This window comes from Rhipicephalus microplus, chromosome X, assembly GCF_043290135.1.
Source record: "Rhipicephalus microplus isolate Deutch F79 chromosome X, USDA_Rmic, whole genome shotgun sequence".
Classification (NCBI taxonomy): Eukaryota; Metazoa; Arthropoda; class Arachnida; order Ixodida; family Ixodidae; genus Rhipicephalus; species Rhipicephalus microplus.
The window spans coordinates 244,198,379-244,225,713 of NC_134710.1; the positions used below are offsets into that span (position 1 = coordinate 244,198,379).

The 27,335-nt window shown below is 46.6% G+C and overlaps 9 non-coding genes across 9 annotated transcripts; all 9 read right to left on the reverse strand.

Moving 5' to 3' along the window:
- Nucleotides 1–9,305: 9,305 nt before the first annotated feature.
- On the reverse strand, nucleotides 9,306–9,389 carry TRNAL-CAG (transfer RNA leucine (anticodon CAG)). Its single transcript has one exon. It is a non-coding gene; the product is annotated as a tRNA-Leu (tRNA).
- Nucleotides 9,390–9,697: 308 nt separating this feature from the next.
- TRNAL-CAG (transfer RNA leucine (anticodon CAG)) lies at nucleotides 9,698–9,781 on the reverse strand. The gene has a single exon. It is a non-coding gene; the product is annotated as a tRNA-Leu (tRNA).
- Nucleotides 9,782–10,090: 309 nt separating this feature from the next.
- TRNAL-CAG (transfer RNA leucine (anticodon CAG)) lies at nucleotides 10,091–10,174 on the reverse strand. Its single transcript has one exon. It is a non-coding gene; the product is annotated as a tRNA-Leu (tRNA).
- A 5,530-nt stretch (nucleotides 10,175–15,704) lies between these two features.
- On the reverse strand, nucleotides 15,705–15,788 carry TRNAL-CAG (transfer RNA leucine (anticodon CAG)). The gene has a single exon. It is a non-coding gene; the product is annotated as a tRNA-Leu (tRNA).
- A 309-nt stretch (nucleotides 15,789–16,097) lies between these two features.
- Nucleotides 16,098–16,181, reverse strand: TRNAL-CAG (transfer RNA leucine (anticodon CAG)). Its single transcript has one exon. It is a non-coding gene; the product is annotated as a tRNA-Leu (tRNA).
- A 702-nt stretch (nucleotides 16,182–16,883) lies between these two features.
- On the reverse strand, nucleotides 16,884–16,967 carry TRNAL-CAG (transfer RNA leucine (anticodon CAG)). The gene has a single exon. It is a non-coding gene; the product is annotated as a tRNA-Leu (tRNA).
- A 307-nt stretch (nucleotides 16,968–17,274) lies between these two features.
- On the reverse strand, nucleotides 17,275–17,358 carry TRNAL-CAG (transfer RNA leucine (anticodon CAG)). Its single transcript has one exon. It is a non-coding gene; the product is annotated as a tRNA-Leu (tRNA).
- A 5,908-nt stretch (nucleotides 17,359–23,266) lies between these two features.
- On the reverse strand, nucleotides 23,267–23,350 carry TRNAL-CAG (transfer RNA leucine (anticodon CAG)). The gene has a single exon. It is a non-coding gene; the product is annotated as a tRNA-Leu (tRNA).
- A 308-nt stretch (nucleotides 23,351–23,658) lies between these two features.
- TRNAL-CAG (transfer RNA leucine (anticodon CAG)) lies at nucleotides 23,659–23,742 on the reverse strand. Its single transcript has one exon. It is a non-coding gene; the product is annotated as a tRNA-Leu (tRNA).
- Nucleotides 23,743–27,335: the final 3,593 nt, after the last annotated feature.

A 27,335-nucleotide genomic window follows, 5' to 3' on the forward strand; every position in this document is an offset into this window, starting at 1 on the left:
TTTCTCCTCTTCTAACCACTACCACCCCCACCAGCACAGCGCGAAGATGTTGGGTTCTGTGTACAAATCAAGTCCGTAATTCGTTGCACGGAGGAGTCAATGGCGCCAGGCAAGCCGCGGTTTGTAGAAACGGTGGCATGGTGGCACCACAGAGAACTTGAGAATGCACTCGAACATGGACCTCAGTCGCTTGGTCCATTGTCCGTGGCACTCTTACGAGCAATGACGTACAAAGATAACCATCCCTTTTAAGCCATTTTGATTGTAAGCAGCCCTTCATAGGCTGTCAGTCAGGTGGGTGTGTTCACGCCAAGTAAGTTCAGGGGAGAAGTTCAGGTAAGTTCAGGTAAGTTCAGGGGAGAAGTTTGCGCCACGAAATTCCAAGCACGGTTAGCGTGTCGTTGTCGATTTTGGTTTATCTCTGGGAGCACTGTCCAACAACTGTCTCACGTCTAAGAGGCGCCATGCCAGGGAGGCCGATCATAACAGCCCATCCACCGTCACAGGAGGTCTCGAAGGGGATGCAGCACTGAAGCACTCCACAGAGAACATAGGCTTCCTAATTTGAATTCGTTGACGTAGGCAGAACCCCATTTTCGGACCTGGATAAAGGCTTGCTAGCGCCGGAAATGAACTAAGCAAAACCCGAGGAACAACAAACGGAGAGCACTGAACTGACCTCGAGAATTGCCAGGTTGGATTCTCAGATAAAAATTCCCTCAAAAGTTTTGTATTCTACATTTCCTCGTGAAAATCATGAATCAGCTCATAAAGCCAAGAAACACAGACCTACTAAGTGCAAGGGGCGTAAAACCTACTTGGCATTACACTGGAAAGACACGGCTGAGCCCATCAGCGTTGCAATTCTCACGCCCTTTCTTGTACCTTACATCGAAGGCGTGTTCCTGCAGTGGAAGGTTCCAGCGAAGCAACCTGCCATTCTTGGCAGACATGTTACGCAGCCAGGTCAGCGGGCAATGGTCTGTTTCTATGAGGAACCACGACGACCCTGCAAAATAGCTCTGCAGTTTTTGCACAGCCCATACAAAACAGGCGCATTCCTTCTCCGATGTGCTGTACGCCCGCTCATGCTTCGTTAGCTTTCGGCTCACGAATAATACCGGATGCTCTTCATCATTATCGCTTTTCTAACTGAGCACTGAACCCATCCCTCAATCACTTGCATCACACTGCAGAATGAACGGTCGTTCGTAGACTGGAGCTCTTAAGAGCGGTTTGTCGATCAGTGGTTGTTTGAGCGTGACGAACGACTTTTCTTTTTCGTCATTCCATGCTACCATCACTGGCTCATTCTTTCGCAGACTGTCGGTGAGAGGGCTAGTGATCTCGGAGAAGTTACGTATGAAGTGCTGGTAATAGCCAGTTGACCCTTAGAACGAACGAACGAACGAACGAACGAACGAACGAACGTCAGTCTTAGTTAGGGGCCTTGGATACTATGAATCGCTGCTACTTTTATCTCAGGGGGACGCCTGTATCCGCGGACAACCACATGTCCCAAGTAACTGACCTCAGATTTACCTAGCTGGCATTCTCGCCCTTGAGAGTTAAGCCGGCTGCTCGCAATCGTCCGAGAACGTCCCTGAGGTGACTCAGGTGTTCCTCCCAGCTGTGAGAAAATACAGCTATGTCGTCTAAATAGGGGAGAGGGTAAGCTTGCGTGCCTTCCAAGACGCGGTTCATGAGTCGGGAGAAACAGAACGGCGCGTTTTTCAAGTCGTATGTAAGGACAAGAGGTCGAAACGTACCCATGGGTGAGGTAAACGCGGCATATCGACTAGCTCGCTTGGTCAACGACACCTGCCAGTAGCCCCTAGTCAAGTCTAGTGTAGAAACATATTCAGGACTGCTAATTGTTTTCACTCGTTCCTCCAAATTAGGAATTGGATAATTCTGATCACGCGTAATGGCGTCTCGGCGGCGATAGTCAATGCAAGGTCTTGGGTTTTTCCCGTGAGCCTCTACCAGTATGAGCGGTGACACATACTCACTTTTGGACGGAACAATCAATCCCCATTATAACATACGGTGCAGCTCGCTTCTTAAAATTTCTTTTTGTCTAGAGGAAACTCGGTACGGTCTGCATTGGACTGGCTCATTCAAAGTCAGTTAAATATCATGCTCGATGAAGGTAGTCCTTTCCGGCCAGTCGGCGAAACATTCCTCAAATTGCCATAGAAGCTCTTTAAGCTGACTCTGCTTATCTGCGTCAAGATCAGAGCCCTGCGTTATCTTTTCCAAGACCTTCGCAAGCGAAACTGCAGAGGGGGGAATCAAATAGACAAACTCAGTTTCCACTTACTCGGGAGCGTTTAGAACGAGCTTAACTATAGCTTCGCGCCTTCTATAAGGCTTCATCAAGTTCGTATGATATATTCTGAACTATTTGTGTCTGCCTTGTAGTCTAACCACATAGTTTGTGTCAGACAGCTTTGTTACAACTTCAGCTGGTCCTTCCCACAGAACGTCTAGTTTGTTGTTTCGTGACGCTGTTAATAGGAGTACCTTGTCGCCCTCACGAAATACCCATTTTCTCGCGTTTATGTCATAGTTCAACTTTGCTTTGCTCTACGCGGCTTTCATGTTTGCCTCTAACAGTTCTTGACAGGATTCCAGACGCTGCAGTAGTTTCAATACGTACTGGACCACTGTTGAGTTCTCTTTACGCCCTTGCCATGCCTCACAACGTCTGAAAGGGTGAACAAAGTGACCTCCCGTATACAAGTTTCGCAGGGCTGAACCCAGTGGTTTCATGAGATACTGACCTCAAGGCAAACATAGTGGCTGCCAAACAAGCTTCCCAATCCTTTTGTTCGTAGCACAATGCTCTTAGCACTTTCTTTAAGACGGCATGCCATGCTTCAACACTATTGCTCTGCGGATGCCTTACAGAACTGTGTAATGTTAATGCCACAACTTTCGAGGAAAGTAGTAGTAAGAGCACTTGTAAAAACACTCCCCTGGTCACTTAAGCTCCGAAGCGAGGAGTCGCTTTCTAGTTCCGCAACTATCTTGTCTCTATCCACTTTTAATAGATCTAAAAAACCTTTCGAATGCGGCAATACCAAGGCACTTTCTTGTTGCTCTGCAATCATCGTTTCCCGAGACTCTAAGACTTCGCCACCCTCACACTGGCCGCGACATTCAGCTTGCGCATCACTTGAGCTTTCTTCTCCATGAATATCGTTGCGCTTCATCTAGGTATGGAAAAAAAGTAGGGATAATGCTTCGGCAGCTTTTGTGACACGGCGGCCTCTGTCACGAGCAGTCGGAAGGGTTCCTCAACCTCGACTCGTGCTATCGGCAGGCATACACTGTTTTCCTCGATTACTTGTTGGATCCACGCGCACTCGCCAGCAAAGTTTTCAGGTCTCACGTAGGATGGATGTAAAATGTCCATAGTTCCGGCAGAGCCACGCAGTACTTGACATGGCTTTTCGTTGACTGTTAGCCCGTAAAAGATATATAGCTATAAAAGATATTTATATATACAGATAATAGCTCTAATATATCATCGCTGTTGTCAGAAAAAGAAAAAAAACTGCTTTGGGCTTTTGGCAGCCTGTTGAAACATGACCATGGAGGCTCTTTGCACCTGTAACAAACGATTGGCTCTTTTGCTTCAAATGCCTTCTCTTTCTTTTTCCTGTTTCTTAAGCCACTTGTGCCAGTTTCAGTCTTGGCAGCTGCACCTATCTGTGGTTCTACCTTTACTGCTTCGGCACCCCAACTTTGAAAGGGTTGCTTCCTGGCGTCTGTGCGAAATTGTGACAAAGGCTTATTGCGTGCTCTTTCGAACTCGCGACGTGCAGCGAACTCATCCGCTAACTCTGCAGTTCGTTCCAAGTCCCCCTCGCCTATTCTGCCGTGCACCTACAGGTGCATTCCGGGGCTTAGTGCGCTGTAGAACTGTTCCAGACAAATAACCTCAACTACCCTTTTGTGGTTTTCGAATGCCTTCTCCCCCTTTAACCACTGAACTAAATCAGCGTTGAGTTTGTAGCTGAATTCCTGAAACAATTCATTCGATTTCTTAGCACCTTCCCGAAAACGGTGGTGGAAGGCGTCGGTGGAAAGGCGGTATTTCTTCAACAAGGCCGTTTTTACTTTATCATAGTCACCAGTATCCTCTTTCTTTAGCCTCGCGATTATTGCGGCCGCTCCGCAAGGTAGAACACTCAGAAGTCTCTGGGGCCAAGTTTCCAGCAGAAATTCACGGCTTTCACAGAGCCTTTCAAAGTTCACTAGAAGCAGCCCTATGTCATCATTGACCTTGTAAGGTTCCGTGAAACCTTTCATCTTTTCAGCTGGAGGTCTCCAGTTATTCGCGTTATTTGTTGCCTGTGACTCTTTCAAAGTCAAACGCCTTGATTAATTTTTCCTGTCCTCCTCGGCCTGTTTTCTGCCTCCTTTCGGCCTCTTTCTGCCTTTGTTCTACAACTTCCCCACACTCCTCAATTTCGTCGTCCTCAATCGTCGCCCCGAATCAGCTGTGGCTTTCTCTCTCCATTCTGCACCTCAATTTCCAGCTCTTCACACAGTAGCAACAGGTCTGGTTGCTTTAGGTTCTTCACCAACCTAATGGTCTTCACCCGTTTGGAGTTTCTTACCCACCGGGACATTAGGAAGGGAATAAGTGGAGCCTACACACACGGTAAAATTTACTGCCGGGTTTAGAATATGAAAGCTAAAATTTGGTGAATAGCTGTGACGTCTCGTAGCGGTACAACGAAGCCTATACGCAGAGAAGATTAGACGCAGTTTAGAAAAATTAAAAAGCTAAAACCTGGCAAATCTCAAAGAAAGTCTATCACTCACCATATCGCTGAGGCCTGAGTCAAGTATGGGACCTACCGTCACTGTCGACCAGTTGATGTAGTCGGGGGTCTGCCCATAAGACCGGAGTCAGCCAAAGTTCTAGAGAAATGTAGAGAAGAGAGCCAGTGCGGTTAACAGGAGCGTTTATTTACATTATATACCGGTTCAAAGTAGCGTGATACTACAATGTTTTTTTTGCAGCATCCCTCGAGCGTCTCTGCGCTCGTGTTTTTTAAGCCCGTGTCTTCCCAAGATCCCTTGCAGGGGAAGCATTGAAATGCAGGATGGTCCAATCAAATTGTCCTCTTCACCACCGCCCTCGAAATGGGAGGGTGAAACACCGCATCTTTCCCGACTCAGGGAAAGAGGGGAGAGGCACGCACAGTTTGTACCATGGTGAGGAATAAAACACTGCACAAACATCGCACCAGATGCACGACACAGCACAGCGCAAATATGTTGGGTTCTGTGTAGAAATCAAGTCCGTAATTCGTTGCAGTGAGGAGTCAATGGCGCCAGGCAAGCCGCGGTTTGTAGAAACGGTGGCATGGCGGCACCACAGAGAACTTGAGAACGCACTCGAACATGAAACCTCAGTGACTTAAATGTAAAAATTCGACAGAAGTCTGTCTGGTTGGGTATGAAACTGGGAGATGATTTAGACCCCAACCAAAAGTTTTGAATAAGCCTGACGTTTCGAAACCGACTTAGTTCTTTCCTCAGGGGCGACTGCGGAGGCTACGTAGCAGTGGCGTCTTGAAAGCACTCACGGGGCGAATAATGACCCCCCACCCTCTCTCTCTCTCGTTTTGCCATGGAGCGCAGTCCGTGTGTATACACTGGGGAAGAGAGAGTGGTTGATGTTATGGGCTGTCCTCTGTATGTGCCGCGAGTCAAGTAACAACCTTCTCCTCCAGTTCGGCTCACTTTCAAGGATGGCCGTCGCTTCGAAATTTATCTGGTGATCCAATGTCTCAGTAAGTTCGGCGACTGCGCTGCGCTCTTTGTAGAACTTCCGCACATTGTTCCGCACATCCGCACAGCCCATAACACTATAAACAAAAATAAGCCGAGATGGAGTTTCTCTAGCGCATGCCCCGAAGGGGGTTTTATTAACACCGTCCGGAGGGAGTGAAAACTTCACTTCCCAGGAGGAGGGGGTTTTGGATAGATTTAGGGGAAATTTTTTAACATCCACTGGGGAATTTTTTAAGGTCAGTGTGGGAGTAAACTTTTACATCCACTGAGAAAAAAAAATCACGTCCGCAGCCATACCATGCGCAAGCGTATCTAAAAAAAAAGAATGTCTTTGAACAACCTGGTGATAAGTGACTTTGTGGTGGTTTCATGATTGACATCCAGTGTGTAGTTAGTAAAGGAAATTACGAATATCATCACGGTTTTTCTAGCAGTCAGCGTCTTCTAACCTGTCTGGAACTGGGCACGTCACAGTGTGATATAATACCGCGTTTACTCGAGTGTGGCGCGAGTCTTTTTTTTCTTCTTTCAGGCTTTTCTACTAATGTCGACCATGTTATACCGAGTAGCAAAGTTCAAATTTTTTAGGGGCGAAGCTCCTTAGGGCGTGGGCTGTGCGTCCCCTGTATGTAGCCACCTCTAGTTTAGTTCTTGCAGTGTTCACTAGATGGCGGTACCGTCCCCTGTATGTAGCCACCTCTAGTTTAGTTCTTGCAGTGTTCACTAGATGGCGGTACCGTCTCCTGTATGTAGCCACCTCTCGTTTAGTTCTTGTAGTGTTTACTAGATGGTGGTACTTGTAGCTGATGATGAAAAGATGCAAGATGTTATAAACTAGAAAGCGGTACTTGTAGTTGATGAAAGACGCGAGATCTTATAAAATAGGAATAATGTCACATATGGCGCGTGTCATTGGTTGAAGGCAATCGTTCGATTTAGTGCGGCGACGTACGCTAGGGGGAGCGATGTAATAAAATTGAGTAGGCAAAATGTACAGAGGATTCATGGTTTACCAGGTTTACCTCCGGAGCTTCGCCCACTCATCATCATTCACTTCGTGTATATGTTTCTTTAGTATCTCTAACTTTTTTCTTCCTTGACGTAATAAAGTGTCACCCTTCACGTTAGAATCATGGTCATGTTATAATCAGATAAATACGGTTTGTGTAATATACGGCGCGATGCTTATGAAACCTAATTTTTCTTGTGCTTTCTTTAGCTTTTCAAGGCAAGTTTTAATAAAATATATACTTAGGATATTTTTTAGCACCAACCGTTGTGCATTGGGGAAAATCGACGCCGGCGGGAGTCAACTATTTACAAGCTCTGGATTATTTTTTCTTGTTATTAATATCTTTTTGTGGTTGTCACATTTGTGATTACAGCAATACGTCTACTCTAAATGCTTCTTGTTCTTCATCCGACAATCGTGCATGGCGGCATGGTTCACATTTGTATTTGTTTGTACGCCCAAATGATTCCGGCTGCGCTCGACAGGGCGGCACTCTATGTCCGCAGAAACTTAAGCGCTGGTTCCTCATAAAACGGTGAAAGCGGCTGGCTAAGCGCGGAGCCTGCCATGATTTTCAGGTAGTCGGTTACATTCTGTTATTTGCGTTTGCCCAATCGCAAACACACAAAATGCAGCGCAATCGATTCATCACGTACGATAATCATGCTACATTCTAAAAAAAGGGCAGACCATTGCATGGCAAAGCAAGGTATAGAAGTGGTATTTATGGTATCAGATCCAGCTTTCTTGGACAATAGCATTTAGTTCGCCTGTGTTCCACCACGTGCTGCAAGACATTGATCCTTCTGAATCTCTCGTGATGTCAAGAAATTTATCGCGGCAAGAAAGGATAAAAACTAAAAAAAGATCAAGACGAGGCTTGGTTTGCCGCCGTTCGTCGCCGACAGCGGCAGAGATAAGACCGGCGAGTTGTAACGTTACAGAGGCTAGTCAATCTCCGATGCTACCAGAGCGAATTGTTCTACGCATCAGAAAAAAAAATACGCTGTCTGACGGCACCAAAAATTTTGAAAGCGCAGCCAAGCGTATTATTCTTTTCTTGTTTTTTTTACAACATCAGCAATATGCCCACCGTTTATCCGGTTCGTGACGTAGAGAAGAAGTCATGACTCATGATTATGCTGGCACGGCGGGGACGTCAAGTAAAATTGAAAATGGCTGTGCTTAGCTAAAGCAAAGTAACCACAGGCAAGCTTTACAAAACCGTGTTGAGCATTGTAAAACCTAAAATTAGCTACGTATGACAAAGCTATTGGGATCACACTCTAATAAACCCTATTTAAGCTGAGCTGATATGCTTGTAGCCATGCTGCACAAAGTAAGATGTGTGTAGCTTAGTCTAATACTAATTAACACTGAGCCGATGTATAGTGCTAAGTCGTTTGAAAACCAAGCTAAGCTTAGTTTAACAAAAGATGTGACCAAATCAAGATCAAGCTTCCAATATGCAAATTAGGCCAATCCCTTATTTAGGTAAATAGTGTACTGCGCGGTGTGATTATGAAGCAATTCTCAATAGAACCCAATAGATACCTAGCCAATACTCGTGAATCGCAATATAATCACGTGAACATTTTGTGCGTGGGCCTGTGAGCGTACGTCTGGCTCTGGCTGGTCAAGCGTTGACCAGCCAGTGCTAACTAGCTTTGCTCTGCCCTAGCCTTGCAGGACTCCGCGAAAGCTGAGCAAATTTTTACCGCATCGAAAGGCTTCGCCGATGGCAGATCTTCAAGGAGTTGGCGTACATTTATTATGACCTAACATTTAAGTGGTAGCATTTGGCAATGTTGAGTTCTAGGTTACTTAGCTTGTACTGTAGGTTAATTTGCCGTGCGTGTGTTTTTCAAGCGTTTTTCTACTACTTAGCCTTCTCTGGCGAAAAAGAAAGAGGACATACATGCTATAATAATTATTGGGGGTCTTGCGTCCGAAAACGCGATATGAATTCGAAAGAGGCTGTAGCGAAGGGTGCGATAGTTCGATGACAAGGGGTTAACGTGCTTCTCAATCTGAGCACACAGGACTTTAGAAGATTTCGTTCATCGAAATGTGGTTGCCACGTCGGAGAGTCGGTCCCGCGAACACCGTGTTAACTAATGTATGGCTTAAAGTAGAAAGTACGGAGGCTGTGGCCACATTTTTTGATGAAGGTGACAATGCTTGAGGCTCATGTGCTTAAACAAGGTGCCCGATAAAGAACCTCACGTGGTCGAAATTTTGGGAGACCTACACTGCGGCATCTATTATAATATTATGGTAATTTTGGGAAGTTAAACCCCAGCAGTTACTATTGTTATTGAAGTAAAAATCATCGTTCTGGAACGATGAAAAATTTTTGTGCCGATAGGTATTCACATTTATCTGTATTATGGTTCCTAAATGTCTGTACCGGTACGCCCAGCCACCTAGCTAATAAACAATAGTCATTACACAGACAGCTGAAGCAAAACATAAGTGTCAGAAGTGGGATTCGAACCCACGCTCGGAAGACCGGACTGCGACCTGAACGCAGCGTCTTGGACCGCTCGGCCATCCTGACATGCGGTTTCGCTGCTTTTGTCGAGAAATAAAACTTATGACTGAAGCTATTTAAAAAAAGAACAGGTATTGCGCGCGATAGAAGCAGTAAATGACATCACAAGGCTATTTTAAAAAGTGGCCTATCAAGCGCGCTGGAGCTTTTGTCGCGAAAAAAGTGAAAGTAATGAACGCTGTGGAAAAGAATTTTTGTGCCAATAGGTATTCACATTTATCTCTATTATGACTCTTTAATGTCTGTACCGGTACGCCCAGCCACCTAGCTAATAAACAATAGTCATTACTCACACAGCTGAAGCAAAACATAAGTGTCAAAAGGGGGATTCGAACCCACGCCCGGAAGACCGGACTGCGACCTGAACGCAGCGCCTTGGATCGCTCGGCCATCCTGACGTGCAGTTCGGCTGCTTTTGTCGAGAAATGAAACATTACTGAAGTTTATTTAAAAAAAAGAACAGGTATTGCGCGCGATAGAAGAAGTAATTGACATCACATGGCTATTTTCAAAAGTGGCATATCAAGCGCGCTGGAATTTTTTTCGCGAAAAAAAGTGAGAGTAATGAACGCTGTGGAAAAAAGTTTTTGTGCCGATAGGTATTCACATTTATCTGTATTATGACTCCTAAATGTCTGTACCGGCACGCTCAGCCACCTAGCTAATAAACAATAGTCATTACTCACACAGCTGAAGCAAAACATAATTGTCGGAAGTGGGATTCGAACGCACGCCCGGAAGTCCGGACTGCGACCTGAACGCAGCGCCTTGGACCGCTCGGCCATCCTGACATGCGGTTCGGCTGCTTTTGTCGACAAATAAAACATATTGTTACGAGTGACTGTGTTTATTTACAGATGAGGTGAAAAGGCGTTGTGAAATAGCAGCGTACTTCTGAGAGAGGCCAAGAACGCTTCCACCCAACCACACAGTCCAGGCGCCGCGCCACTACTCTTCTTCTTCCGCGCCCCGTAGGCTCGCGCATCTTCGTTTCATTTCCCCCGGCGGCAGACGAAGCTCGCGGAGCGAGTTAAACAGGCCTATGAGGGTACTGTTTGAGGCGGGCTACGTGAACAACTTGCGTAGTGCGCGAACGCCGGTTATTGGCTGTGACTCGGGCGACAACGTAATTCACGTCACTGAGACGAGTGACTATCACGAATGGGCCGGAATAGTTTGCTGGAAACTTCCGGTACAATCCTTTTCTATGAACAGGAGTCCACAGCCACACGTAGTCACCAGGACAAAACTCTACGGGGATATGCTTGGCATCGTAGCGACTCCTAATGTGTTCTTGCGAAGACAATGTTCGAAGGCGCTCTAGTTGACGTGCTTCTTCAGCGCGACACAACGTCTGAGCGATGGGCAGATCTTCCTGATGCGAGAGAGGTAATAGAGTGTCCAGAAAACTCTGTGAATTTCGTGCGTAAAGCAGAAAGAAGGGCGAATGTCCAGTCACTTCATGCTTGGCGGTGTTGTACGCGTAAGTAACAAACGGTAAGACGGCGTCCCAGTTCCCGTGGTCAGCATCAACGTACATCGATAACATATTCGTTAGAGTTTAGTTGGTTCTCTCAGTAAGACCGTTAGTTTCGAATGTTAAGGAGTGGAGTGGCGATAAGAGGAGTCACAGAGGCGCGAAATTTCTTCAACCACATCGGCCATAAATTGTCGTCCACGGTCACTGATGACAACCCGTGGAGCACCGTGACGCAGTATGATCCGTTGTAACAGAAAAACAGAAAAGAAGAAACAGCGGCTGCTGTGCCCGATATCGGTGCGTCCGTTTCCGTATAACGCGTTAAATATACCACGCACACTATAACATATCGGTGGCCCGATGGGGTCTTAAGAAGGGGTCCGAGGAAGTCAATGCCGACTTTTTCAAAGGGGGATGTCGGTGGAGGGATGGGCTGCAAATAACCTGCCGGGGCAGTGGTGGATGGCTTGTGGTGCTGACATATAGCGCAGCTGGTGAAGTACTGTTTTGTGGTCTTCCACATTTTCGGCCAGTAGAACCTCTCACGTAGTCGATGCCGAGTACGTGTGAAACCGAGATGACCGGATGTTATGTCATCGTGCGCAGAACGAAGGACGACCGGGCGCAGGTTTTCCGGATCCACTAGAAGCAACGAGAGGCCATCGGCTGAATAGTTTTTTTTATACAGCAAGCTATTTGAAATTTTAAAGTGCTTGTCGACGGAGTTATGTGCAGCTTCGAGCAAAGGTTTCAGAGTAGGGCCGCGCTGCTGCTCACGTTTGAAGCTGCTGGTGTCTGGGAAGTCGGACGAGATAGAAACTAAATAGTCATCAATGTCATTGTCGTCAGCATTGGTGTGTACTGAAGGAAGGCGGGATAAGCAGTCGGCATCTGTGTGACATCGTCCACTCTTATAGGTAACAGAAAAGCTGTACTCTTGGAGGCGCAACGCCCAACGAGCCAGCCGGCCAGATGGCTCACGAAGTCCCACAAGCCAGCATAGTGAGTGGTGATCGGTCACTATTGTGAACTCGCGGCCATGTAGATACGGTCGGAACTTCTGAATGGCGAAGACGACTGCTAAGCACTCGAGCTCGGTGACGGTGTAGTTTGTTTCTGCTCTGGTCAGTGTCCGACTGGCATATGCTACGACGTGCTGGCGACTGTTGCAGAGTTGGACCAGCACAGCACCAACACCTAGCCCACTAGCATCAGTATGAAGTTCAGTCAAAGCATCAGGATCAAAATGCTTTAGGATGGGTCCTGAAGTCAATAAAAACTTCAGCTGTTGAAATGCAGCCTCACATTTATCATCCCACAAGTACGGTGAGTCTTTATGAAGAAGGGACGTCAGTGGGGAGGCAAGTTGTGCGAAGTTCTTAATAAATCGGCGGAAATATGAGCACAGACCCAGAAAACTTCGCAGGTCCTTCAGTGTTTGTGGTGGTTCAAAGTTGGGAACCACTGCAATCTTCTGTGGGTCTGGTCGCACGCCTTCTTTATCCACGAGAAAGCCTAATACGAGGGCTTGACGTTCTCCAAAATGACACTTCTTTGAGTTTAAAACAAGGCCAGCTTCTCGTAAGCATTCAAACACAAGCGACAAGCGGTGGTTATGCTCTTGAAAAGTCTTGCCGTAGATAATCACGTCATCTAAATAGCACATGCAAATTTCCCATTTTAGTCCACGGAGTACTGTATCCATAAATCTCTCGAATGTCGCAGGAGCATTGCACAAACCAAATGGCATAACGTTGAACTCAAAGAGACCATCTGGTGTTACGAAGGCCGTCTTATCTTTATCTGAGGGATGCATAGGAATTTGCCTATACACAGAACGCAAGTCAACAGAAGAAAAATAGGAAGCAGAATGCAGGCAGTCCATGGCGTCATCTATACGGGGCAAAGGGTAGACGTATTTTTTGTGATGGCATTTAGGCGACAATAGTCTACGCAGAATCTCCATGAATTATCTTTTTTCCTCACTAGAATGACAGGAGCTGCCCATGAACTACACGATTCTTGTATGACACCCTTCTATAGCATGTCTTCAACTTGCTCAGCGATGACTTTCCTTGCGGAAGGCGAGACACGATAGGGCTTCTGGCGTATTGGTGGTGCTTGGCCTGTATAGATGCGGTGTTGCGTACGTGAAGACAGTGGCGTAACGGTAGACGTCTCGTCTTGGGCGAAGTCAAAGACTGAGGCGTAGCGTGTGATTACCTCCTGCAGCAGCGACCGTTCAGTTGGTGAAAGTGACTTGTTAATCATACGGTCAATGCTGGCAGAATAGTCGCGGCACGAGTTGGCCGTGGGGTTTCTTCACATCCACCGACAGTTGGAGTGACCGTATGGTAAGAGTTCTTTGCTCTTGAAAGCTTGCCAATTTAAGTCCTGCAGGCAGATATATGGGCTGCGCGGAAACGTTCACAGTCCACAAATCGGCACAGCCATCGACGATGAGCACGAGGCAACGAGGCACAATAACGTTTTTCTTAAGGGCGTTACTGAAGTTTGGCTCGGCCAAACCATAGTAAGAACCAGCACAAGAACGCGAAGAGTTTACAAGCACAAACATTGCGGTATATGGGGCCAAGCAGACGTCTTCAGACACGGCAAATACTTCCAAGCAGTCATCAACGGTATCTTTTGTCAATGGAGGCGGCAACACGGGACGAAAAATAATCCCACCACTACCACAATCTAGAGTTGTACCACATTCCCGCAAAAAATCTTTACCTAGAATTAAGTCACGGGTCGCTCGTGCTAGCACCGTTAGTTCAGCTCGAAACGTTTGATTTCCTATAGAAAGTAAAACAGAACAAACTCATACCGGGCTCAACGTTTCTCCCCCTACGCCGCGGAACGTAGCACTCCGAGTCCAAGCAAACATTACTTTCGTCCCTACGCGATTTTTAAAAGACATGCTCATTATGGAAACGGCAGCACCGGTATCAACTAGGGCAACAGTACTCACAATGTCTACAAAAACACTCACTTTGTTCTCAACCATTACAACACAAGGGGGTCTTGCGGAAAATGATTTTGCGGCCTCGCCCCCATTGGTCCCACCAGTTAGTTTCCCAGCGGTGGTTGGTGGCGTCCCCGAGCGGCGACGCGGAGACGGGGATCGCTGTTGGCGTGCGGGTGGTGGGGTAACGCTGCGGTCGGAGCAAGGCGAGTCAGCACGTGCTGCTTGCTGTTCGAAAGAGCCATGAAACGGTCGAGACTCGCCAGCAGGTACATAGGGCGTGTACACGTTGAATCGTGGAGCTCACTGCTGGCGACGGTAGCAGTACCTAGCGATGTGTCCAGGTAGCCCACAGTTGTAGCAAGTACGGGTGTCGCGCCTAGTCGTCCCCAGCGCAGTAAACCTTGTCGGTTGATAAAAGCCGGGCGATGGTGGTCGAGGAGTAAATCGCTGTGACGCAGCTTGCCTGCGTTCCTGGTTTCCGAGTGGTCGTTCACTCCTCCGTTCGAACCGATTGGTGTATTTCGGGCAAGGCTCAAAGTAGCTCTGTCGCATCCGAGGTACTAGTGGTTCACGGGGCCGTTGGTCGAATGCACACTAATGGCAGACACCAGCGGTGTCCACAGCTTGCAGTTGAACAAGTTCTTCCTTAACCACTAGTCTTATAAGAGAAGAGATGTCGTCCTGCGATGGAAGGTTGACACTTGCAATCGTGGGCACATTCTCAAGACGTCCAAATTTCGGTAGGACTCTCCTCCTCTTTAGCGCTTCAAGCGCTCGGCAGTGTCTCCTTAGGTTGGAAGGTGTGTGTAAGTCTTCCTTAGTGATAAGGAAATTGTACACGTCTTCCGAGATTCCCTTGAGCAGATGACCTACCTTATCTTCATCACACATGGTCGCACTCACGATTCCGCAAAGCTTCAAGACGGCCTCGATGTAGGTGGTGCATGTTTCACCAGGTAACTGAGCTCTGCGTGAAAGCGTTTGATCCGCCTGCTTGACCTTAGCTGTTGAGTCACCAAAACACCTCTTGAGCTCGTCCACGAAAATGTCCCATGTGGTCAATGCACTCTCATGGTTGTCGAACCAAAGAGACGCGGTGCCGACAAGAAAAAACACCAAGTTCTCGAGCTGCTTAGCAGTGCTCCAGCGGTTGCTGCGACTCACTCAATGGTAGTGCTTGAGCCAGTCGTCAACATCGTCATCCGGCTGCCCCGCAAAGGTCCTCGGCTGACGTTCCGGCATGCCGCAGCGATCTTGTCCTGGCGGGTGAGCGTGTTGCTCATCAGCAACGAGGTTGCTATGGCCTGCTCCTGCGTCCTCCATGTCTGGTAGCTGCGGTGGCAAGCCTGCCAAGCGTCTGCTCCGTCACAAAATCGGTAGAGCTGGGTCATCCAGATCGATGTACCCCCCACCTTCCACCAAACTGTTACGAGTGACTGTGTTTATTTACAGATGAGGTGAAAAGGCGTTGTGAAATAGCAGCGTACTTCTGAGACAGGCCAAGAACGCTTCCACCCAACCACACAGTCCAGGCGCCGAGCCACTACTCTTCTTCTTCTTCCGCGCGCCGTAGGCTCGCGCATCTTCGTTTCAATATGACTAACGTTTATTTGGAAAAAGAACAGGTATTGCGCGCGATAGAAGGAGTAATTGACATCACATGGCTATTTTCAAAAGTGGCCTATCAAGCGCACTGGCATTTTCGTCGCGAAAAAAAGTGAAAGTAATGAACGCTGTGGAAAAAAATTTTTGTGCCGATAGGTATTCACATTCATCGGTATTATGACTTAAATGTCTGTACCGGTACACCCAGCCACCTAGCTAATAAACAATAGTCATTACTCACACAGCTGAAGCAAAACATAAGTGTCAGAAGTGGGATTCGAACCCACGCCCGGAAGATCGGACTGCGACCTGAACGCAACGCCTTGGACCGCTAGGCCATCCTAACATGCGGTTTGGCTGCTTTTGTCGAGAAATAAAACATATGACTAAAGCTATTTAAAAAAGAACAGGTATTGCGCGCGATAGAAGCAGTAAACGACATCACAAGGCTATTTTCAAAAGTGGCCTATCAAGCGCGCTGGAGTTTTGGTCGCGAAAAAAAAGTGAAAGTAATGAACGCTGTGGAAAAAAATTTTTGTGCCGATAGGTATTCACATTTATCTGTATTATGACTCCTAAATGTCTGTACCGGTACGCCCAGCCACCTAGCTAATAAACAATAGTCATTACTCACACAGCTGAAGCAAAACATAAGTGTCAGAAGTGGGATTCGAACCCACGCCCGGAAGACCGGACTTCGACCTGAACGCAGCGCCGTGGACCGCTCGGCAATCCTGACATGCAGTTCGGCTGCTTTTGTCGAGAAAAAAAAACATAACTGAAGTTTATTTATAAAAAGAACAGGTATTGCCCGCGATAGAAGGAGTAAATGACATCACATGGCTATTTAGAAAAGTGGCTTATCAAGCGCGCTGGAATTTTCGTCGTGAAAAAAAGTGAAAGTAATGAACGCTGTGGAAAGGAATTTTTATACCGATAGGTATTCACATTTCTCTGTATTATGACTACTAAATCTCTGTACCGGTACGGCCAGCCACCTAGCTAATAAACAATAGTCATTACTCACACAGCTGAAGCAAAACATAACTGTCAGATGTGGAATTCAAACCCACGCCCGGAAGTCCGGACTGCGACCTGAACGCAGCGCCTTGGACCGCTCGGCCATCCTGACATGCGGTTTGGCTGCTTTTGTCGAGAAATAAAACATATGAATAAAGTTTATTTGAAAAAAGAACAGGTATCGCGCGCGATAGAAGGAGTAAATGACATCACATGGCTATTTTCAAAAGTGGCCTTCAAGCGCACTGGCATTTTCGTCGTGAAAGAAAGTGAAAGTAATGAACGCTGTGGAAAAGAATTTTTATACCGATAGGTGTACACATTTATCTGTAATATGACTCCTAAATGTCTGTACCGGTACACCCAGCCACCTAGCTAATAAACAATAGTAATTACACAGAAACCTGAAGCAAAACGTAAGTGTCAGAAGTGGGATACGAACCCACGCCCGGAAGACCGGACTGCGACCTGAACGCAGGGCCTTGGACCGCTATGCCATCCTGACGTGCGGTTTGGCTGCTTTTGTCGAGAAATAAAACATATGACTGAAGCTATTTAAAAAAGAACAGGTATTGCGCGCGATAGAAGCAGTAAATGACATCACAAGGCTCTTTTAAAAAGTGGCCTATCAAGCGCGCTGGAGCTTTTGTCGCGAAAAAAGTGAAAGTAATGAACGCTGTGGAAAAGAATTTTTGTGCCAATAGGTATTCACATTTATCTGTATTATGACTCCTAAATGTCTGTACCGGTACGCCCAGCCACCTAGCTAATAAACAATAGTCATTACTCACACAGCTGAAGCAAAACATAAGTGTCAGAAGTGGGATTCGAACCAACGCCCGCAAGTCCGGACTGCGACCTGAACGCAGCGCCTTGGACCGCTCAGCCATCCTGACATGCGGTTCGGCTGCTTTTGTAGAGAAATAAAACATATTGTTACGAGTGACTGTGTTTATTTACAGATGAGGTGAAAAGGCGTTGTGAAATAGCAGCGTACTTCTGAGAGAGGCCAAGAACGCTTCCACCCAACCACACAGTCCAGGCGCCGCGCCACTACTCTTCTTCTTCTTCCGCGACGCGTAGGCTCACGCATCTTCGTTTCATTTCCTCCGGCGGTAGACGAAGCTCGCGGAGCGAGTTAAACAGGCCTATGATGGTACTGTTGGAGGTGGGCTACGTGAACAACTTGCGTAGTGCGCGAACGCCGGTTATTGGCTGTGACTCGGGCGACAACGTAATTCACGTCACTGAGACGAGTGGCTATCACGAATGGGCCGGAATAGTTTGCTAGAAACTTCCGATACAGTCCTTTTCTACGAACAGGAGTCCACAGCCACACGTAGTCACCAGGAGAAAACTCTACGGGGATATGCTTGGCATCGTAGCGACTCTTAATGTGTTCTTGCGAAGACAATGTTCGAAGGCGCGCTAGTTGACGTGCTTCTTCAGCGCGACACAACGTCTGAGCGATGGACAGATCTTGCTGATGCGAGAAAGGTAATAGAGTGTCCAGAAAACTCTGTGGATTTCATGCGTAAAGCAGAAAGAAGGGCGATTGTCCGGTCACTTCATGCTTGGCGGTGTTGTACGCGTAAGTAACAAACGGTAAGACGACGTCCCAGTTCCTGTGGTCAGCATCAACGTACATCGATAACATATTCGTGAGAGTTCGATTCGTTCTCTCAGTAAGACCGTCAGTTTGCGGATGGTAAGGAGTGGAGTGGCGATAAGAGGAGTCACAGGGGCGCAAAATTTCTTCAACCACATCGGTCATAAATTGTCGTCCACGGTCACTGATGACAACCCGTGGAGCACCGTGACGCAGTATGACCCGTTGTAAAAGAAAAGAAGAAACAGCGGCTGCTGTGGCCGATGTCGGTGCGTCCGTTTCCGTATAGCGCGTTAAATAATCCACGCACATTATAACATATCGGTGACCCGATGAGGTCTTGGGAAGGGGTCCGAGCAAGTCAATGCCGACTTTTTCAAAGGGGGTTGTCGGTGGAGGGATGGGCTGCAAATAACCTGCCGGGGCAGTGGTGGATGGCTTGTGGCGCTGACATATAGCGCAGCTGGTGACGTACTGTTTGTGGTCTTCCACATTTTCGGCCAGTAAAACCTCTCACGTAGTCGATGCTGCGTACGTGTGAAACCGAGATGACCGGATGTTATGTCATCGTGCGCAGAACGAAGGACGACCGGGCGCAGGCTTTTCGGCACCACTAGAAGCAACGGGAGGCCATCGGCTGAATAGTTTCTTTTATACAGCAAGCCATTTGAAATTTTAAAGTGCTTGTCGACGGAGTTATGTGCAGCTTCGAGCAGAGGTTTCAGAGTAGGGTCGCGCTGCTGCTCACGTTTGAAGCTGCTTGTATCTGGGAAGTCGGACGAGACAGAGACTAAATAGTCATCAATGTCATTGTCGTCAGCATTGGTGTGTACTGAAGGAAGGCGGGATAAGCAGTCGGCATCTGTGTGACATCGTCCGCTCTTATATATAACAGAAAAGTTGTACTCTTGGAGGCGCAACGCCCAACGAGCCAGCCGGCCAGATAGCTCACGAAGTCCCACAAGCCAGCATAGTGAGTGGTGATCGGTCACTATTGTGAACTCGCGGCCATGTAGGTACGGTCGAAACTTCTGAATGGCGAAGACGACTGCTAAGCACTCGAGCTCGGTGACGGTGTAGTTTGTCTCTGCTCTGGTCAGTGTCCGACTGGCATATGCTACGACGTGCTGGCGACTGTTGCAGAGTTGGACCAGCACAGCACAAACACCTAGCCCACTAGCATCAGTATGAAGTTCAGTCAAAGCATCAGGATCAAAATGCTTTAGGATGGGTCCTGAAGTCAATAAAAACTTCAGCTGTTGAAATGCAGCCTCACATTTATCATCCCACAAGTACGGTGAGTCTTTATGAAGAAGGGACGTCCGTGGGGAGGCAAGTTGTGCGAAGTTCTTAATGAATTGGCGGAAATATGAGCACAGACCCAGAAAACTTCGCAGGTCCTTCAGTGTTTGTGGTGGTTCAAAGTTGCGAACCTCTGCGGTCTTCTGTGGGTCTGGTCGCACGCCTTCTTTATCCACGAGAAAGCCTAATACGAGGGCTTGACGTTCTCCAAAATGACACTTCTTTGAGTTTAAAACAAGGCCAGCTTCTCGTAAGCATTCAAACACAAGCGACAAGCGGTGGTTATGCTCTTGAAAAGTCTTGCCGTAGATAATCACGTCATCTAAATAGCACATGCAAATTTCCCATTTTAGTCCACGGAGTACTGTATCCATAAATCTCTCGAATGTCGCTGGAGCATTGCACAAAACAAACGGCATAACGTTGAACTCAAAGAGACCGTCTGGTGTTACGAAGGCCGTCTTATCTTTATCTGAGGGATGCATAGGAATTTGCCTTTACCCAGAACGCAAGTCAACAGAAGAAAAATAGGAGGCAGAATGCAGGCAGTCCACGGCGTCATCTATACGGGGCAAACAGAGACGTCTTTTTTTGTGATGGCATTTAGGCGACGATAGTCTACGCATAATCTCCATGAATTATCTTTTTTCCTCACTAGAATGACAGGAGCTGCCCATGAACTACACGATTCTTGTATGACGCCCTTCTATAGCATGTCTTCAACTTGCTCAGCGATGACTTTCCTTTCGGAAGGCGAGACACGATAGGGCTTCTGGCGTATTGGTGGTGCTTGGCCTGTATAGATGCGGTGTTGCGTACGTGAAGACAGTGGCGTATCGGTAGACGTCTTGTCTTGGGCAAAGTCAAAGACTGAGGCGTAGCGTGTGATCACCTCCTGCAGCAGCGACCGTTCAGTTGATGAAAGTGACTTGTTAATCATACGGTCAATGCTGGCAGAATAGTCGCGGCACGAGTTGGCGTGGGGTTTCTTCACCTCCACCGACAGTTGGAGCGACCGTATGGTAAGAGTACTTTGCTCTTGAAAGCTTGCCAATTTAAGTTCTGCAGGCAGATATATGGGCTGAGCGGAAACGTTCACAGTCCACAAATCGGCACAGCCATCGACGATGAGCACGAGGCAACGAGGCACAATAACGTTTTTCTTAAGGGCGTTACTGAAGTTCGGCTCGGCTAAACCATAGTAAGAACCAGCACAAGAACGCGAAGAGTTTACACGCACAAACATTGCGGTATGTGGGGCCAAACAGACGTCTTCAGACACGGCAAACACTTCCAAGCAGTCATCAACGGTATCTTTTGTCAATGGAGGCGGCAACACGGGACAAAAAATAAACCCACCACTACCACAATCTAGAGTTGCACCACATTCCCGCAAAAAATCTATACCTAGAATGACGTCATGGGTCGCTCGTGCAAGCACCGTTATTTCAGCTCGAAACGTTTGATTTCCTATAGAAAGTAAAACAGAACAAACTCCAACCGGGCTCAACGTTTCTCCCCCTACGCCGCGGAACGTAGCGCTCCGATTCCAAGCAAACATTACTTTCGTCCCTAGGCTATTTTTAAAAGACATGCTCATTATGGAAACGGCAGCACCGGTATCAACTAGGGCAACAGTACTCACAATGTCTACAAAAACACTTACTTTGTTCTCAACCATCACAACAGAAGGGGGTCTTGCGGAAAATGATTTTGCGGCCTCACCCCCATTGGTCGCACCAGTTAGTTTCCCAGCGGTGGTTGGTGGCGTCTCAGAGCGGCGACGCGGAGACGGGGATCGCTGTTGGCGTGCGGGTGGTGGGGTAACGCTGCGGTCGGAGCAAGGCGAGTCAGCACGTGCTGCTTGCTGTTCGAAAGAGCCATGAAACGGTCGAGACTCGCCAGCAGGTACATAGGGCGTGTACACGTTGAATCGTGGAGCTCGCTGCTGGCGACGGTAGCAGTACCTAGCGATGTGTCCAGGTAGCCCACAGTTGTAGCAAGTTCGGGTGTCGCGCCTAGTCGTCCCCGGCGAAGTAAACCTCGTCGGTTGATAAAAGCCGGGCGATGGTGGTCGAGGAGTAAATCGCTGTGACGTAGCTTGCCTGCGTTCCTGGTTTCCGAGTGGTCATTCACTCCTCCGTTCGAACCGATCGGTGTAATTCGGGCGAGGCTAAAGTAGCTCTGTCGCATCCGAGGTACTAGTGGTTCACGGGGCCGTTGGTCGAATGCACACTGATGGCAGACACCAGCGGTGTCCACAGCTTGCTGTTGAACAAGTTCTTCCTTAACAAATCATCTTATAAGAGAAGAGATGTCGTCCTGCGATGGAAGGTTGACACTTGCAATCGTGGGCACATTCTCAAGACGTCCAAATTTCGGTAGGACTCTCCTCCTCTTTAGCGCTTCAAACGCTCGGGAGTGTCTCCTTAGGTTGGAAGGTGTGTGTAAGTCTTCCTTAGTGATAAGGAAATTGTACACGTCTTCCGCGATTCCCTTGAGCAGATGACCTACCTTATCTTCGTCACACATGGTCGCACTCACGATTCCGAAAAGCTTCAAGACGGCCTCGATGTAGGTGGTGCATGTATCGCCAGGTAACTGAGCTCTGCGTGAAAGCGTTTGCTCTGCCTGCTTGACCTTAGCTGTTGAGTCACCAAAACACCTCTGCAGCTCGTCCACGAATATGTCCCATGTGGTCAATGCACTCTCATGGTTGTCAAACCAAAGAGACGCGGTGCCGACGAGAAAAAACACCACGTTCTTGAGCTGCTTAGCAGTGCTCCAGCGGTTGCTGCGACTCACTCTTTGGTAGTGCTTGAGCCAGTCGTCAACATCGTCATCCGGCTGCCCCGAAAAGGTCCTCGGCTGACGTTCCGGCATGCCGCAGCGATCTTGTCCTGGCGGGTGAGCATGTTGCTCATCAGCAACGAGGTTGTTATGGCCTGCTTCCGCGTCCTTCATGTCTGGTAGCTGCGGTGGCAAGCCTGCCAAGCGTCTGCTCCGTCGCAAAATCGGTAGAGCTGGGTCGTCTAGATCGATGTACCCGGCACCTTCCACCAAACTGTTACGAGTGACTGTGTTTATTTACAGATGAGGAGAAAAGGCGTTGTGAAATGGCAGCGTACTTCTGAGACAGGCCAAGAACGCTTCCACCCAACCACACAGTCCAGGCGCCGCGCCACTACTCTTCTTCTTCTTCCGCGCCCCATAGGCTCGCGCATCTTCGTTTCAATATCACTAAAGTTTATTTGAAAAAAGAACAGGTATTGCGCGCGATAGAAGGAGTAATTGACATCACATGGCTAATTTAAAAAGTGGCCTATCAAGCGCACTGGCATTTTCGTCGCGAAAAAAGTGAGAGTAATGAACGCTGTGGAAAAAAAATTTTGTGCCGATAGGTATTCACATTTATCTCTAATAGGACTCCTAAATGTCTGTACCGGTACTCCCAGCCACCTAGCTAATAAACAATAGTCATTACTCACACAGCTGAAGCAATACATAAGCGGGATTCGAACCCACGCCCGGATGCCCGGACTGCGACCTGAACGCAGCGCCTTAGACCGCTCGGCCATCCTGATATGCGGTTCGGCTGCTTTTGTCGAGAAATAAAACATATGACTAAAGTTTAGTGAAAAAAAAAACAGGTATTGCGCGTGATAGAAGGAGTAATTGACATCACATGGCTATTTTCAAAAGTGGCCAATCAAGCGCGCTTGAATTTTCGTCGCCAAAAAAATGAAAGTAATGAACGCCGCGGAAAAGAAATTTTGTGCCGATAGGTATACACATTTATCTGTATTATGACTCCTAAATGTCTGTACCGGTACGCCCAGCAACCTTGCTAATAAACAATAGTTATTACTCACACAGCTGAAGCAAAACATAAGTGTCAGAAGTGGGATTCTAACCTACGCCTGGAAGCCCGGACTGCGACCTGAACGCAGCGCCTTGGACCGCTCGGCCATCCTGACGTGCGGTTTGGCTGCTTTTGTCGAGAAATAAAACATATGACGAAAGCTATTTAAAAAAGAACAGGTATTGCGCGCGATAGAAGCAGTAAATGACATCACAAGGCTATTTTAAAAAGTGGCCTATCAAGCGCGCTGGAGTTTTCGTCGCAAAAAAAGTGAAAGTAATGAACGCTGTGGAAAAAACAATTTTGTGCCGATAGGTATTCACATTTATCTGTATTATGACTCCTAAATATCTGTACCGGCACGCCCAGCCACCTAGCTAATAAACAATAGTCATTACTCACACAGCTGAAGCAAAACATAACTGTCAGAAGTGGGATTCGAACCCACGCCCGGAAGTCCGGACTGCGACCTGATCGCAGCGCCTTGGACCACTCGGCCATCCTGACATGCGGTTCGTCTGCTTTGTCGAGAAATAAGACATATGACTAAAATTTATTTGAAAAAAGAACAGGTATTGCGCGCGATAGAAGGAGTAATTGACATCACATGGCTATTTTCAAAAGTGGCTTTCAAGCGCACTGGCATTTTCGTCACGAAAAAAAGTGAATGTAATGAACGCTGTGGCAAAGAATTTTTGTGCCGACAGGCATACACATTTATTTTTTTTATTTATTTATTTAGGAATACTGCAGGCCTTAATAGGCCCAGGCAGGAGGGGAAAAGTACGAACAAAAGTACAAAGTCTGCAAATATCAAGAATATATACAAGTAGGATCTATACAAAGCAACAACAAAGTGAATCTACTAACAAGTAAATGAGCACTAAAAGAAATGTGATACAAAGAAAAATAATATACAATATGAGAAGATAAACAATACAGAACTATCTAATCAATGTACAAAGGAGTTAGTAAAATACTGGATCACTGTATTGAAAGAGGAAGGGCTAGATCTAAGATGAAATGGATGCGATAGAGTCTGTGTTGCTGAGTGTACTAAGAGGAAGGCTGTTCCAGTCGGCTACTGTTCGAGGAAAAAAGGAATACTTAAAGGTGTTGGTTCTGGTATTGTAAGGCGTTAATGTGGCAGAGTGGCGATGTCTTGTTCGGCGAGCAGTGAGAGGCTTTATGTAAGGTTCAGGAGAAAGAGAGAATTAATTTTTATACAGTAAGAATAGAAATTTAAGCCTGTGAATTTTTCTTCTTAGTTGCAAGGACTGAATGTTGTGTTGGGCCATTAGGTCACTTGGAGAGTCACTGGTGCGATATTTGGAGAAGATGAATCTTACTGCTTTACGTTGGATCCTTTCTAGCGCATCGATGTTAGTTTTAGTGTAAGGATCCCATACGATAGCTGCATATTCAAGCTTAGGACGGACAAGAGAGGTATAAGTGGTTAGACGGGTCTCGGGAGGAGCATGTTTTAATTTGTGTCTGAGGTAACAGAGTTTTTTGAAGGCTGAGTCGCAAAGGTGAGAGATGTGGGAGTTCCAACTGAGGTTATTAGTTATGATGACACCCAAGTACTTATATTCATCAACCTCTGTAAGAGGCATGGATGCAAGATTATACGTAAACGAAAGTTTATTAATTTTTTTGGTGATTTTCATAAATACTGTTTTATCAATATTAAGCTGCATGTCCCAGCGTTCGCACCATGTAAAAATTTTTTGAAGGTTAGAGTTTAGGGTGATTTGGTCTTGCTGGCAGGTAATTTCATTAAAGAGTAAGCAGTCATCAGCGAATAATTTTATCTGTACAGGTTCAGTAATAGAGTCAACTATGTCATTAATGTATATATTAAACAATAAAGGTCCAAGAACACTTCCTTGGGGAACTCCAGAAGTAACAGCAAGGTCACTCGAACAGCAATTATCAATTGCAACAAATTGCCTACGGTTAGTGAGGTAAGCAGAAATCCAATTTACTAGGTATGAGGGAACGTCCAAATGAACAAGTTTTTCGATTAGTTTCGCGTGTGACACGAGATCAAACGCCTTCCTAAAATCCAGAAATATGATGTCAGTTTGTCCTGATTTGTCGACAACGCTAGCGAGACTGTGAATTACAGTAGTTAATTGGGTTACAGTGGAGAGGCCCTTCCTAAATCCATGCTGCATAGGAGTTAAAATAGCTCGATCATCAAGAAACCTAGTGATTTCGTTAGCAATAATGTGTTCTAAAAGTTTACAACAAGAGGAGGTTAGTGATATGGGGCGGTAGTTTTGAACTAATGATGGATCGCCTTTCTTTAGGATAGGAATGACACGAGCAGATAGCCAGTCGTTCGGAAGCACTGCTGAAGATAGTGATGCACGAAAGATGATAACAAGAAAACGCGATAGCATTTCGGCGTATCTGTGAAGAAACACGTTTGGTAAGTTGTCAGGCCCGGGTGATGATTTTGTTTTTATATTCAACAGCATAGAAAAGACGCCAGGCAAAGAAACAAAACTAAAGTCATCCTTCACCAATGTGTGATTCAGGCAACGGGGAACAGGCGAGTTAGAAAATATACTAATAAAATAAGCATTGAAGTGAACAGCGATCTCTTGTTTAGCGACGACAGGATTGCCCTCGTGCATAATATGGTCAACTGGTTTACTTTTTTTGCTGAGAAAGCTCCAAAACTTGCTGGGAGCAGTTCGGATGAAGTTAGGCAGAGTAAATTGAAAGTAACAAAGTTTAGCTGCCCTAACAGCCTCGTTTAATTTAGCTTGGCATGGTACAATTTCGTCACGAGAAATACCCCGTCGTCTCAGACGTTTGACTTTTCTCTTCGCATGCACTATCTCACGCGTCATCAAGGGAGTAGGTTTGGATGTTTTTTTAGTTCTGCTTGGAATAAAGTTGTCGATACAGTGCATACAAATATTCTTAAATTCGTCCCAAAGTTTAGCAGCGTCATGTCCCCCAAAAGCACTCAGACTATCATCAAGGTAATCTAGTACGCTCTCATCATTGGCACGTGAATAATCCTTTACAGAAACAGTTTTACAACTAGTAGACTTGGGAAGATCGATGGTACAGGAAAAAGCCACAAGCTCGTGATCAGAAATGCCTTGTTCAACAGAAACAGAAAACTCTTGAAAAGTCTGGCTAATAAATATGAGGTCAAGTATTGAAGCAGAAGCAGCGCTAATTCGTGTAGGCTCAGTAACCACTTGCTGTAAGTTATGCATCAAAATAATGTCACGCAAATGGTCATTGTTTACGCTCACATCAGCGCTATATGTACCGCGAATCCAGTCAGTGCCCGGTAGATTGAAATCACCTATTAAAAAAATTTATTGTGTACAAAAGATGCCATGTGTTCATGCAGATCTTGAAGAAATAGCGGAGGGGAATCAGGGGCTCGATAAACAGCAAATAATAGAAAAGATGTATTACGGCAAAAATTTTTAAAGAAAGCGTTTCAAGATTAGCTGTCTGACGTAGGAGAACTGCGGTGATATCTTGCCTCACCAAGACAGCAACACCACCACCCCTTGTATGCCTATCGCGACGGAAAGCACGGTAATCAGAGGGAAAAACGTCCGTATCATCTATTTCGTCATGCAACCAAGTTTCCGTGATGACGACCACGTGTGGGTTATGCCCAAGAATAACCGCTTCAAGCTTATCAGTTTTATTAAGAACACTTCGTGCATTAATGTTCAAAATTCGGAAATCACGAGGTGGAGGAAGTCAGTCCTTTTTTGAAGTGCTACGATAGTTATGAATTTTAACCCTGCTGTTGGTGGGATCGCTCCATATAAAGTAATCGTTATCGACTCGCAGTTTCTCGTCTATCAAAGCGACTTTCTTGCCATCTTTTTTTTCTGCTTTCGCACTGTCCCATAGCAATTTACGTTTTCTGAGTGTTTCACGCGAGTAATCGTTTTGTACGGAAAAGCTTGTCCCTTTTAGCTTGTAGGCGTTTTTTAGAACATCACGTTTTTCATTAAAGTTTTGAAAAAAAAATGATAACTGGTCTTTGTTTACCCGGCTTCCCTAGACGATGGATTCTTCCAATCGAACTACAATTTACATTTAATTTC